The following is an 11,013-nucleotide window of genomic DNA, read 5'->3' as shown; positions in this document are numbered from 1 at the left end:
ACAGAGGAGCCTGGCAGGCTACAGTCCATGGGTTGCAAAAGTCTTAGCAACTAAAGGACTTTTAGCAACTAAACGACAGCAACTAAACCACCAGAGTGATATAAGCATTAGTTTCCAGAAGAATCACTGAGTACCAATGTGCACAAAAAGTTTACAGATTTGATCCAGTCTAGTCTCTAAAAGGAATGTTACATCTCTGCTGCTGCTGCTGTTAAGTCGCTTCAGTCGTGTCCGACTCTGTGCGACCCCATAGACGTCAGCCCACCAGGTTCCACCATCCCTGGGATTCTCCAGGCAAAAACACTGGAGTGGGTTGCCATTTCCTTCTCCAATTCATGAAAGTGAAAGTGAAGTCAATCAGTCGTGTCCGACTCCCAGTGACCCCATGGACTGCAGTCCACCAGGCTCCTCTACCCATGGGATTTTCCAGGCAAGAGTACTGGACTGGGGTGCTATGCCTTCTCCATGTTACATCTCAGCAAAGTATAAAATAAGCCTGCTTACCTTGATGGAGGAAATTACATTTCTAAAAGTATACATAAATAACAAGCACTGGGGATAAAAGTGTGAAAAGAATTCTGTTTCCAATTAGTATAAGTTATTACATAAGTTTATATAAATTATTTACATGAACTTATATTTTAAATACAAAATATCTTTACACAATAAACAAATAGCTGTTTTAAAGTCCTAACTAAATTAATTTATTTTCATCTTTATCTGAATTCAAAAATTACACTTCAAAATCTACATTTGATTTGATGAAATAGTGGATTTGCACATATTTGTTTATTTAATGTCTCTTTTAGTTCATTACTACATTTAAATTATATGTGATGACAAGTTCAGTTCAGTCAGTCATGTCCGATTCTTTGCAACACCGTGGACTGCAACATGCCAGGACTGCGTTACCCCATGGACTGTGATGACGAAGGCAACAAATAAAATAATAAAGATTCAGACCATAATAATTATAAAGAATGGATATAGAATCCAAATAAATGTAGTTTTTAAAAAATTTTTGTACTTTTTTTTTCCCCACTAAACATGAGATAGCCAGAGTTTTCTATGATATTCTGAAACCAGCTTGCAGAGCAAATAGAGCACTGCAAGATGTGAAAACATGCATACACATTAGAATGATAATTACCAGCTTGTTACAACACAGTGCAATAAGGTTCCAATTTGTTCTACAATTTTGCTCTATAAAATGGCACTTAAACCATCTTGGAAGCATTGATTTACATGCTACTGTATTTAACATTATACTGATGAATTTTGAGGACAAAAATATTTGAGTTAACTAAGCAAACTGCTCTGCAACTAAGTCCCCTAGGACATTTCTTAAAATAAAAATGGACAGTATCTATTGAACTATTTATCTATCCATGCTTTCTTTTCTTATTTAAATTTGGAAAGCACTATGAAGTGAAGCTTCCAATGAACAATTTCTAAAATTTTATCACATGAGGAAGCACCATGAAACTCACAGCAACCCATACCATCTTACACTTGAAAGTAAAAATATTCGGTATTAGTATGAAATATTTAAATAATAATTCAAATGTAAGTTTAAAGTAACATAAAGGACTATAATCATAAATAGTAGCTCTTTCTTCCATTGACTTTCTATGTACCATGTTTTAATGACATTGTGCTAGAATCTACCATTTTATAATTTTCAAATAGTCATATTACAAAACTTACATGTAACTATTTTTATGGATATCTATATTATATAGTTAAAATTAACATGTATTTTAATAAAATATATAAATGTTGGATGGTTTTCTCAATGTGGAATTGATATGCTGACATGGAAAAATAAAATAATGCATGTATTTTAAACATTACAAATATTCTAATGTAATAAGACCAATCAATTTGAAAGTTCCTAAAATATATATATTCATATTACAATTTTAAATTTTCTAAAGGTATTTTAATAACCATTTTAGATAAAGTGTAGGTTCTACCCATACAAATGCACTAATAACAGTAAAAACATTGAGTTTTTTTTTCCCCCTTGTATCTAAATTCAATCCATTATTTGCAAAGCAGCCTGATATAATTTAGTTCCCAGGGAAAACTAATTTTTGTCTTTACCTGTTACATAGGCTTCCTTATTGTATGCAATAACATGAGGCTGGTTATAGGGTATTTTCAGGACCCAAAAGAATATGACTACATTGTTTTTCAGAATTTTATTAGTATTTACAAATATCATGCATTGTAGAAATCACATAATAATTTGGTCTTTGCTATTCATGTGCTTAAATTCTTATGTGATGTAAATGCAGTGGTAGTGCTGTTTTCAAAATTATATCTGTATTTTGAGGTTTACAGTCATTAGTTTACTAGAAAATTTTTAGTTTGGGGAAGAAATTCACAACTTGGAAAAAATACAATGAAATGAATCAAGCGGTCTAGGGGGTTACAATCAAATTCTTCAACACTTGTAGTCAACTGAGCATTATTACTTTACCACCATGTAGGAAAGAAGCAACAGTTTATCTCTGAGATTTGAACCCACTACCCATATTATCCTCTTTTCTTTCATTTCTATAACGCATAAGTTATGGTCTAAATGTTTGTGTCCCTCCAGAGTTTGTATGTTGAAATCCTAACTTCCTAAAAGGTGATGGTTTTAGTGGGAGGGCATTTGACATATGTGTAAATCATGAGGAGGGAACCATCATGAAAGGGATGAGTGTATATAAAAGAGGCTCCGTACAGAGACAACCCCTAGTTTCTCCACTATGGGAAAACACAATGAGAAGACACTGGCTATGAATAAGAATGCAACCATACTGGCTCACTGATTTTGGATTTCCTGCCTTCCCAAACTGTAAGGAAAAAATTGCTATTAATCTACCCAATCTGTGGAATTAGGTTATATAGGAGCACAGACTGAGATAACTTCAGTTCAGTTCAGTTCAGTTCAGTCGCTCAGTTGTGTCCGACTCTCTGTGACCCCATGAATCACAGCAGGCCAGGCCTCCCTGTCCATCACCAACTCCCGGAGTTCACTCAAACTCACTTATTAAATACTAAACAGGTTTATATTCTAGTCTCTACACATAAAACATTGATTGAATGGTATATCTATACCATTTGGTCCCATCACTTCATGGGAAATAGATGGGGAAACAGTGGAAACAGTGTCAGACTTTATTTTTTTGGGTTCCAAAATCACTGCAGATGCTGATTGCAGCCATGAAATTAAAAGACGCTTACTCCTTGGAAGGAATGTTATGACCAGCCTAGATAGCATATTAAAAAGCAGAGACATTACTTTGCCAACCAAGGTCCATCTAGTCAAGGCTATGGTTTTTCCTGTGGTCATGTATGGATGTGAGAGTTGGACTGTGAAGAAAGCTGATCGCTGAAGAATTGATGCTTTTGAACTGTGGTGCTGGAGAAGACTCTTGAGAGTCCCTTGGACTGCAAGGAGATCCAACCAGTCCATTCTAAAGGAGATCAATCCTGGGTGTTCGTTGGAAGGACTTATGCTAAAACTGAAACTCCAATACTTTGGCCACCTCATGCGACGAGTTGACTCACTGGAAAAGACTCTGATGCTGGGAGCGACTGGGGGTAGGAGGAGACGGGGACGACAGAGAATGAGATGTCTGGATTGCATCACCGACTCGATGGACATGAGTTTGAGTGAACTCCGGGAGTTGGTGATGGACAGGGAGGCCTGGCATGCTGTGGTTCATGGGGTCGCTAAGAGTTGGACACGACTGAGCGACTGAACTGAACTGAACTGAATACCATTTGTACATTATATTTCACTTTAAGTTTTGAAAAATGTTTGAAATCAGTAAAGTAACAAAAAATAAAACAGAAACTACATTTTGTTAAGGAATTGGATTTTGAGTTTAAGTGATTATTATACTCCTATGGGATAACTGAATCGACCATTTAGAAACAAAGTTAGATTTATCTTTAGGCTACATCTCCTTACCTCCATGTAGTTTTATACTAAGTTAATAGTGAATAGGGCATATTAATAGTGAAAAGACTTGTCATTGCTCAAAATTTACTCAATATCCTCTATAAAAGAAAAAATCTTGACTCTACTGCTAATGATTCTTAATTTGAAATGTATGAATGTAGGAGGACTAATACAATTGGATACTATAATATCCTGACATAATCTTTGTCTATGGAATGAGTTGTATCTTTTTTTTGATAGCCTTATTGAGGTATAATTGATGAACAAAAACTGCACATAATTAACATATACAATTTGATGAGTCTGGACATATGCATATACCTGTGAAACCATCATTACAATCAAAGAGATAAACATACCTGTCACCACCTGAATTTTTTCTTGTTATTTCGCTTTTGTGGTAAGAACACTTAACAAGAGACCTACTTTGTTAACAAAAAGTTTAAGTGTGCCACAGTATTACTTAATTCATCTCATATAACTAAACTTTTATAACCACTAAACAACTTTACATTTCCCTCTTTCCTCAGCCTCTGGAAACCACCATTTTGCTCTCTGCTTCTATGAGATTGACTATTTTACATTTCACTTAAAAGTGAGATTGGAGAATATGTATTATTAAAGAATAGATCATATCCCATAAAAATATTTATCTCTAGAGTTAAGACAAAATAACAAAAAAGCGCACAATAAACTTTCCCTTTGCATCACACACACCTTCTATGAATTTTAACATGAGTAAAGTGTTGAATAATAAAAAATCATATATGTTTACTCTCTATATAGTAGCCTCTCCAGGATAAAAGTGTATGATGAATGAAACTGACCTTGTCCTCAGGTCATGAATTATTTGTTTAATGGCATTAGACATACATAGTTAAGTATTTAAATTCATGCATGGGACATAGTTGAAACTTCATTTATTGAATATTTGAATGTGTCCTCTACAGAGTACATGATAGTCTTCTGTTTTAAAACACTGACTAAAGCAAAAGCTAACAAAATAATAAGAAGAAAGGTATATACCTTGACCTGAAATAACAGCAGTTCAAGAATAAGCAACACAGAAACAATTCAAGACAACAGACATTCAGGGTCTTGGGTAGCCGAAGCCCAGGTTTTTGAAGAAAAGTGTAGTGAGAAGGGACATTTATCAACAGAAGCGGCTTAGGCACAAGTCTCAGAACAATGAGGCATTTGAATGTGGATGATGTTCACAAGTAAGACAGAGTCTCTGTATACCAGGAATATTTCTAAATGCATTACATGCATCATACTATTCAACCTCATCGGCCTCAGAAGTAGAAACTTTTTATTACTCCTACTGTACAGATTAGGAAACTAGGCTTAGATACATTCAGTAATTTTTTCCAGTTATACAGCTAGAGGTGGAACTAGAATTTAACTGCAGGCAATTTTAACCTAGATATTACAATCTTGACCATTTTGCAATTACCTCTTATAAACCCAGGATTTAGATGTGTCAACTTGGGAAACAACTTGGTCAGATGAATTAGTCGAGGTAAGGATGCCAAGAGTTTTAGCTATAAGTTTTTAAAGTAGTCTGTGCTTAGTTGCTCTGTTGTGTCTGATTCTTTGCGACCCCTGGACTGTAGCTTGCCATGCTTCTCTGTCCAAGGGGATTCTCCAGGCAAGAATACTGGAGTGGGTTGCCATGCCCTCCACCTCCTTCCCAACCCAGGGATCGAACCCAGGTCTCCTGCATTGCAGGTGGATTCTTTACCATCTGAGTCACCAGGGAAATCCTGAAAGTTGTCAAATAGCACTCAAACAGAAGCAAAAATAGGCAGGAAGAATGCAGTGATGGAGTATCTAGACACATTTTCAGATGTTATTAAATTATACATCTTTTAGGAAATTTATTCATAGGCAAAATAACTTACATAGTGAGATAGCTACGTTCTTCAAATAAAACATTATTTGAGAACACCTGAATAAGATCAAGAATGCAGGGGCAGAAAATAAAATGTAATTCCTACAATGTGATCATTTTTTAAATTTCTGTATCACTTGGCAATATTAAACATTAGGAGAAATTCTAAGAACACTAAAACCATCTCTTCCTATAAGTAACCCATAAGCTAGCCTAGAAAAGACAAGCATTAATTCTTAAAAGAAATCAATGATTAATGCAATTCTTGTTAGTCACTCAGTCATGTCCAACTCTGCAAACCCATGAACTGTAGCCCAGCAGGCTCCTCTGTCCATGCGATTCTCCAGGCCAGAATGCAATTCTTGGGATGTAGAAAGCTGAGTTCCGCTTTGACACTCAGATATGCTGGACAGAATTTATTTTAAGGTCAAGAACATGGCTTACTATGACTTTGAGAAGGTAAGATATCAGCAAAACTCTTTGAGAGCACGTGTCCATTTTCAGAACTTCCTCAATATTGCTCTTATTCCAAGATGTCTATTAATATTTTGTTTCTTGTGATCAGATCAACATCACAATGTATTTTGGGTTATAAAAATGCTGGTATATGTTTTAGTATTTCAAATTATAAAGACAGTAACACTCATGTAATGTGTATAGTAATTCTCATGTGATATTGACAATAACAATTAAATTACTATTTAATATCAGTTGCCTAAAACATGATTGTCATAATGACAATGAGGATAAAATAACAAAAACAAAAATAACGGTTCTAAGAATGGTTCTAAGACATATGCCTATAAAAGACAATGAAACTTCCTTTTGGAGAATAAGCTATTGTTAAGTTTCCACTTTATCTTCTGTTCATTCATTCAACAAAATACTATTGGGCATGTACTAAAGTGCTGGTAATTTGCTCAGGCTAAAGAGATAAGTTTAAAAAAAAAAACTCATTCCCTGACTCCAACTTTGAAGAACTCAAATCTAAAAATGATAGACATTTTTAAAAGTTAATAAAAATAATACAATTTTAAATGGCAAATCATGTTTTTGCTGTAGAATGTGGAGAAGGCAATGGTAACCCACTCCAGTTCTCTTGCCTGGAAAATCCCATGGACGGAGGAGTCTCGTAGGCTGCATGCAGTCCATGGGGTCATGAAGAGTCGGACACAACTGAACGACTTCACTTCCACTTTTCACTTTCATGCATTAGAGAAGGAAATGACAACCCACTCCAGTGTTCTTGCCTGGAAAATCCCAGGGACGGGGGAGCCTGGTGGGCTGCCATCTGTGGGGTTGCACAGAGTTGGATACGACTGAAGTGACTTAGTAGCAGTAGAATAAAGAGCACTTGAGTGCTTGGGAAGTCAGAGATGACAACAGAAAAGGTAGCCATTGAGTTTCTTGATGAATTAATCAGAATTTTGCCACATGGCCAAGGGTAGAATAACATTATAGGATATTAATTTTGTTAAGAATGAATGATAAATCCTAACATAATTATGAACTGTAAGTTGTGTAGCACTCTTGAATGGTAAAATGTAAGAAGGGGAGTTATAGAAATTTAAATCAGATATGTAAAAGGGGGCCGATGGATGCAGGGGTTTCAAGATGGCATGCTTGAGGAAATTCAACAAAAGTATTAGTGAATACATTTCTGAAACTCCACTGGTGTGGTTCCAATGTAATTTGTTTTTCCGTGCAATTGTCTTTGTAAGACCAAAGTTTCTCTTATAAGAAATCCAACTCAAAGGAAGAAAGATAGAGGCATGCAAATTTTTATTTACTAAGAAAGACAGTTGTCAAATGAGGAGTAATAATCAGAACATGTCTATCCCTCACATAAATCTCTGAGAGGTTTTAGAGAGCTCTAAGTATCCCGACTCCAAAACATCTCTGCAACACTTTCCACTTGGTCTCTCTTGCTCCAGAAAGCAGTCTTTCCCTGAAAAGGCATTTTCTTCATTATAGAGAAAATTACCACTTTCCCTCCAGCCAATTCTTCATTGGGTTTAGGCTAACCCTTGAATAAATATATTTCATTGTAGAATGACCACCAAACAGAGACAACACTACACTGATGGCATCTGATAACAGAACATACAAAGCAAGAAGGCATGCTTCCAAATAGTAAGAAGTATGAATGCTCGAGGGTAGTTATTAAGTCCAACAGTCCATAACCTCAATGAGGCTTCTGAACTAGGAAGTAAAACCATAAAGCATTCATGTTAAACTATCTAATTATTAAGTTAGAGATATCAATAATCTCTAGGAGCCTGGTAGGTACAGTCCATGGGGTTGCAAACAGTCGGACACGAATGAACGACTTCACTTCACCTCACTTCACTTCACTTCACTTCAGTATCTCTTGCAGGAGACTGACTGAATTAATTCACAAGACTAAAAATAATAATTCATAAAATACCATTTAACATTATAAAAAGGTAGTATTTTTAAACAAATTAAATTTTGTAATTGGCTGAATACATTTTTAAGAAAATAATCAGCAAACTTTTACAACTACTTCCTTTCAATGAAACTTTTCCCCATATCTATAATTTAATCTAATATACAAAAATCTCTCCTTTTCTTATCCTTAATCACTCATGCATCAGAATATGGAAAATACATTTTGATATTTTAATAAAATCAAATACATGCAGCATGCAAAGCAGATTGGGTTGAAACATTTTATTATACCCAGATGCTCTGTTATCATCATGGAGGTATTTCTTTTTGAAGTACAGAGTGATATAATTTTATAGGTCATTGCTGAACATTCCATTAAATCATAAAATAATAATAACTCAATTAAATCATCAAAGAATATATTGTGATAATCTAAATTATGTTTTAACAGTTTCATTAATATAATTAGTCTTAGATAACAAACATGATTGGGCCCTAGTAAGATATGAGATTTAATTGGCTCATTTCCATAATTGGAGCTATCCTATTTAACTTACCATTTTTTTCTTTTAAAAACATAGATATTTCATTTTCACAGAATAAGCCTTTTGAGTTAGATATGAGAAGTAGACTTATGATGACACATAAGCACTGGTCTTCATTTACCCCTGAGATTAATTGGGTAAATGGATCCCCTCCTTAATTTTAATTATAGGCCCATATATGTAATACCTATTTTGCATTCCTAGATCATCAGCTATCTACCTCTGGGACTTTAGTCTTTAAGGAAAAAAGAAAAAAAGAGACTATGTCTCTTCATATGCCTCAGATAGATATTAAATTAATAATATCAGGTTATATAGCTTTCTAAAACTGCGATATTTTTATTTTTATTTTTTTTATTAGATAAAAAAAGCATCTGGTCTTAAAGATCATCTACCAAATGTGAGGTGCTAAATACTCTGCTACACATAAACCACACTAAAATGCCTTTCATTAAGTAAAAGGCTAAATTTTAGATAGAGAATTTTAATTAAATTGGCATAGTTTATAAAACCAAAAAGATAAAAGTGGACTTTGTCAGTGTATTTTCAATCCTTGCCTTAACAGGCTAAGGAACACAACTTGAAACACATGGAATCCTCTTCTGTTCTATGAGACAGTGAAGGGACCTTTTCAGTATTTAAATATATTAATATAACCAGTCATAAAAATCTAAATATAAAACCAATCTCTTACAGGGTTTGAGAAGGAATGCACCATCTCCCTAAAAAGTTGAATATTCCTTATTCAACTTCAACCATCTCTTTAGAATGGGAAAAGTGATAGTACTTGTTGAACCGGAATTACTATCAAAATTAAAAAAGCTGACCATATTCGTTTAGCCACAAACCAATCTTATTTAAATCAGGACTGTCCAATAGAATTATTCCATCAGTCGTTCATGATCTGAATTCTAGTGTATGAGATCAATTTAAATATGGTACACATAAAAAGTCATGAGACACTTCTGTTTCATAATAAATAAGGCAGTGGCCAACTATTACTCATTGGTAGCTTTTTTGAGATAAGCTATCAATTCCTCCCTCTCTCCCTTCTTCTTAATGCCAGCAAAGATCATCTTTGTTCCAGGGATGTACTTCTTGGGATCCTCCAAGTACTCCATCAGCGTCTCCTCTCCCCAGGTGATACCTTTGTTCTTGGCATCTGTATAAGAGAATCCAGCAGCCTGACCTGTCTTTCGTCCAAACAGACCATGGAGGTTTGGCCCAGTCTTGTGCTTGCCTCTCTTTTCCACAGTATGGCACTGGGCACATTTCTGAACAAAAATCTTCTTGCCCTTCTCAACATCACCCATTTTTAAATCGTCCTTCCTCTGTGCGCGACCGAGAAGTTCCCGCTCACAAGCCGAACGTCCCGCTTTCTAAAACTGCGATATTTTTAAATTAATTTCTAAAATGCAATATTGGTTCTGCTAGCTCTGGTAATTTAGTTTTATGAGTGTTGCCTTTCTGATGGCTGAAGTTGAAACAAAATGCCTGGCCAGACGCAACATCACAGGATGTTTTAGTGACGCTCTCTGAATTGAAATGTTGAGTAAATTCACCAAGAAGAGTAGTAAGGAATCCAGAAAATGGTTTACAAAGAGCACTTCATCTGTTAAAATTCAAAGAGACCTATAGGAGGTAGCTAAAGATGCATGAGAAATTACATTAAAAATTGTAATTCAGGAACCCTCGCAACACATTTGTGGTGGCTCAGATGGTAAAGAATCTGCCTGTAACCCAGGAAACCTGGGTTTGATCCCTGGGTTGGGAAGATCCCCAGGAGAAGGGAATGGCTACCCACTCCAGCATTCTTGCTTGGAGAATTCCATGGACAGAGTAGCCTGGTGAACTACAATCCATGGGGTCGCAAAGAATCGGACACAACTTTGCAACTAACACACACATACAAAGGGTATGTAATGTATTCATACATACCAAAGTGGTAAGCTTGGGATTGAAAATTGCATATGCCTTACCTACTTTCTAAATGAAGATACGGCATGTTTTTTGAAATACAACCTTTGGGAGCCAAGTGAAAATATTAGATTTCCCCTTCTTAAAACTATTCTAATGTGCCCATCAAAATCTCCCTCTTTATAAAGGGTTCAAAGCTTGACGAATAGTCATACTAATACAAATAAACATTCACTGAGCTCATACTATGTTCCAGAAACAGCTTTGATTACTTACCAAATTTA

General features: G+C 35.2%; 1 pseudogene; it reads right to left on the bottom strand.

Annotated features, from left to right (window-relative positions):
• Positions 1–9,184: 9,184 nt before the first annotated feature.
• Positions 9,185–10,189, bottom strand: LOC129536239 (cytochrome c pseudogene; annotated as a pseudogene).
• Positions 10,190–11,013: the final 824 nt, after the last annotated feature.

The sequence above is a fragment of the Moschus berezovskii genome, chromosome 6, assembly GCF_049115385.1.
Source record: "Moschus berezovskii isolate FMDL1 chromosome 6, NW_MosBer_1.0, whole genome shotgun sequence".
Taxonomy (NCBI): Eukaryota; Metazoa; Chordata; class Mammalia; order Artiodactyla; family Moschidae; genus Moschus; species Moschus berezovskii.
This window is presented reverse-complemented; position numbering and strand designations above follow the sequence as displayed.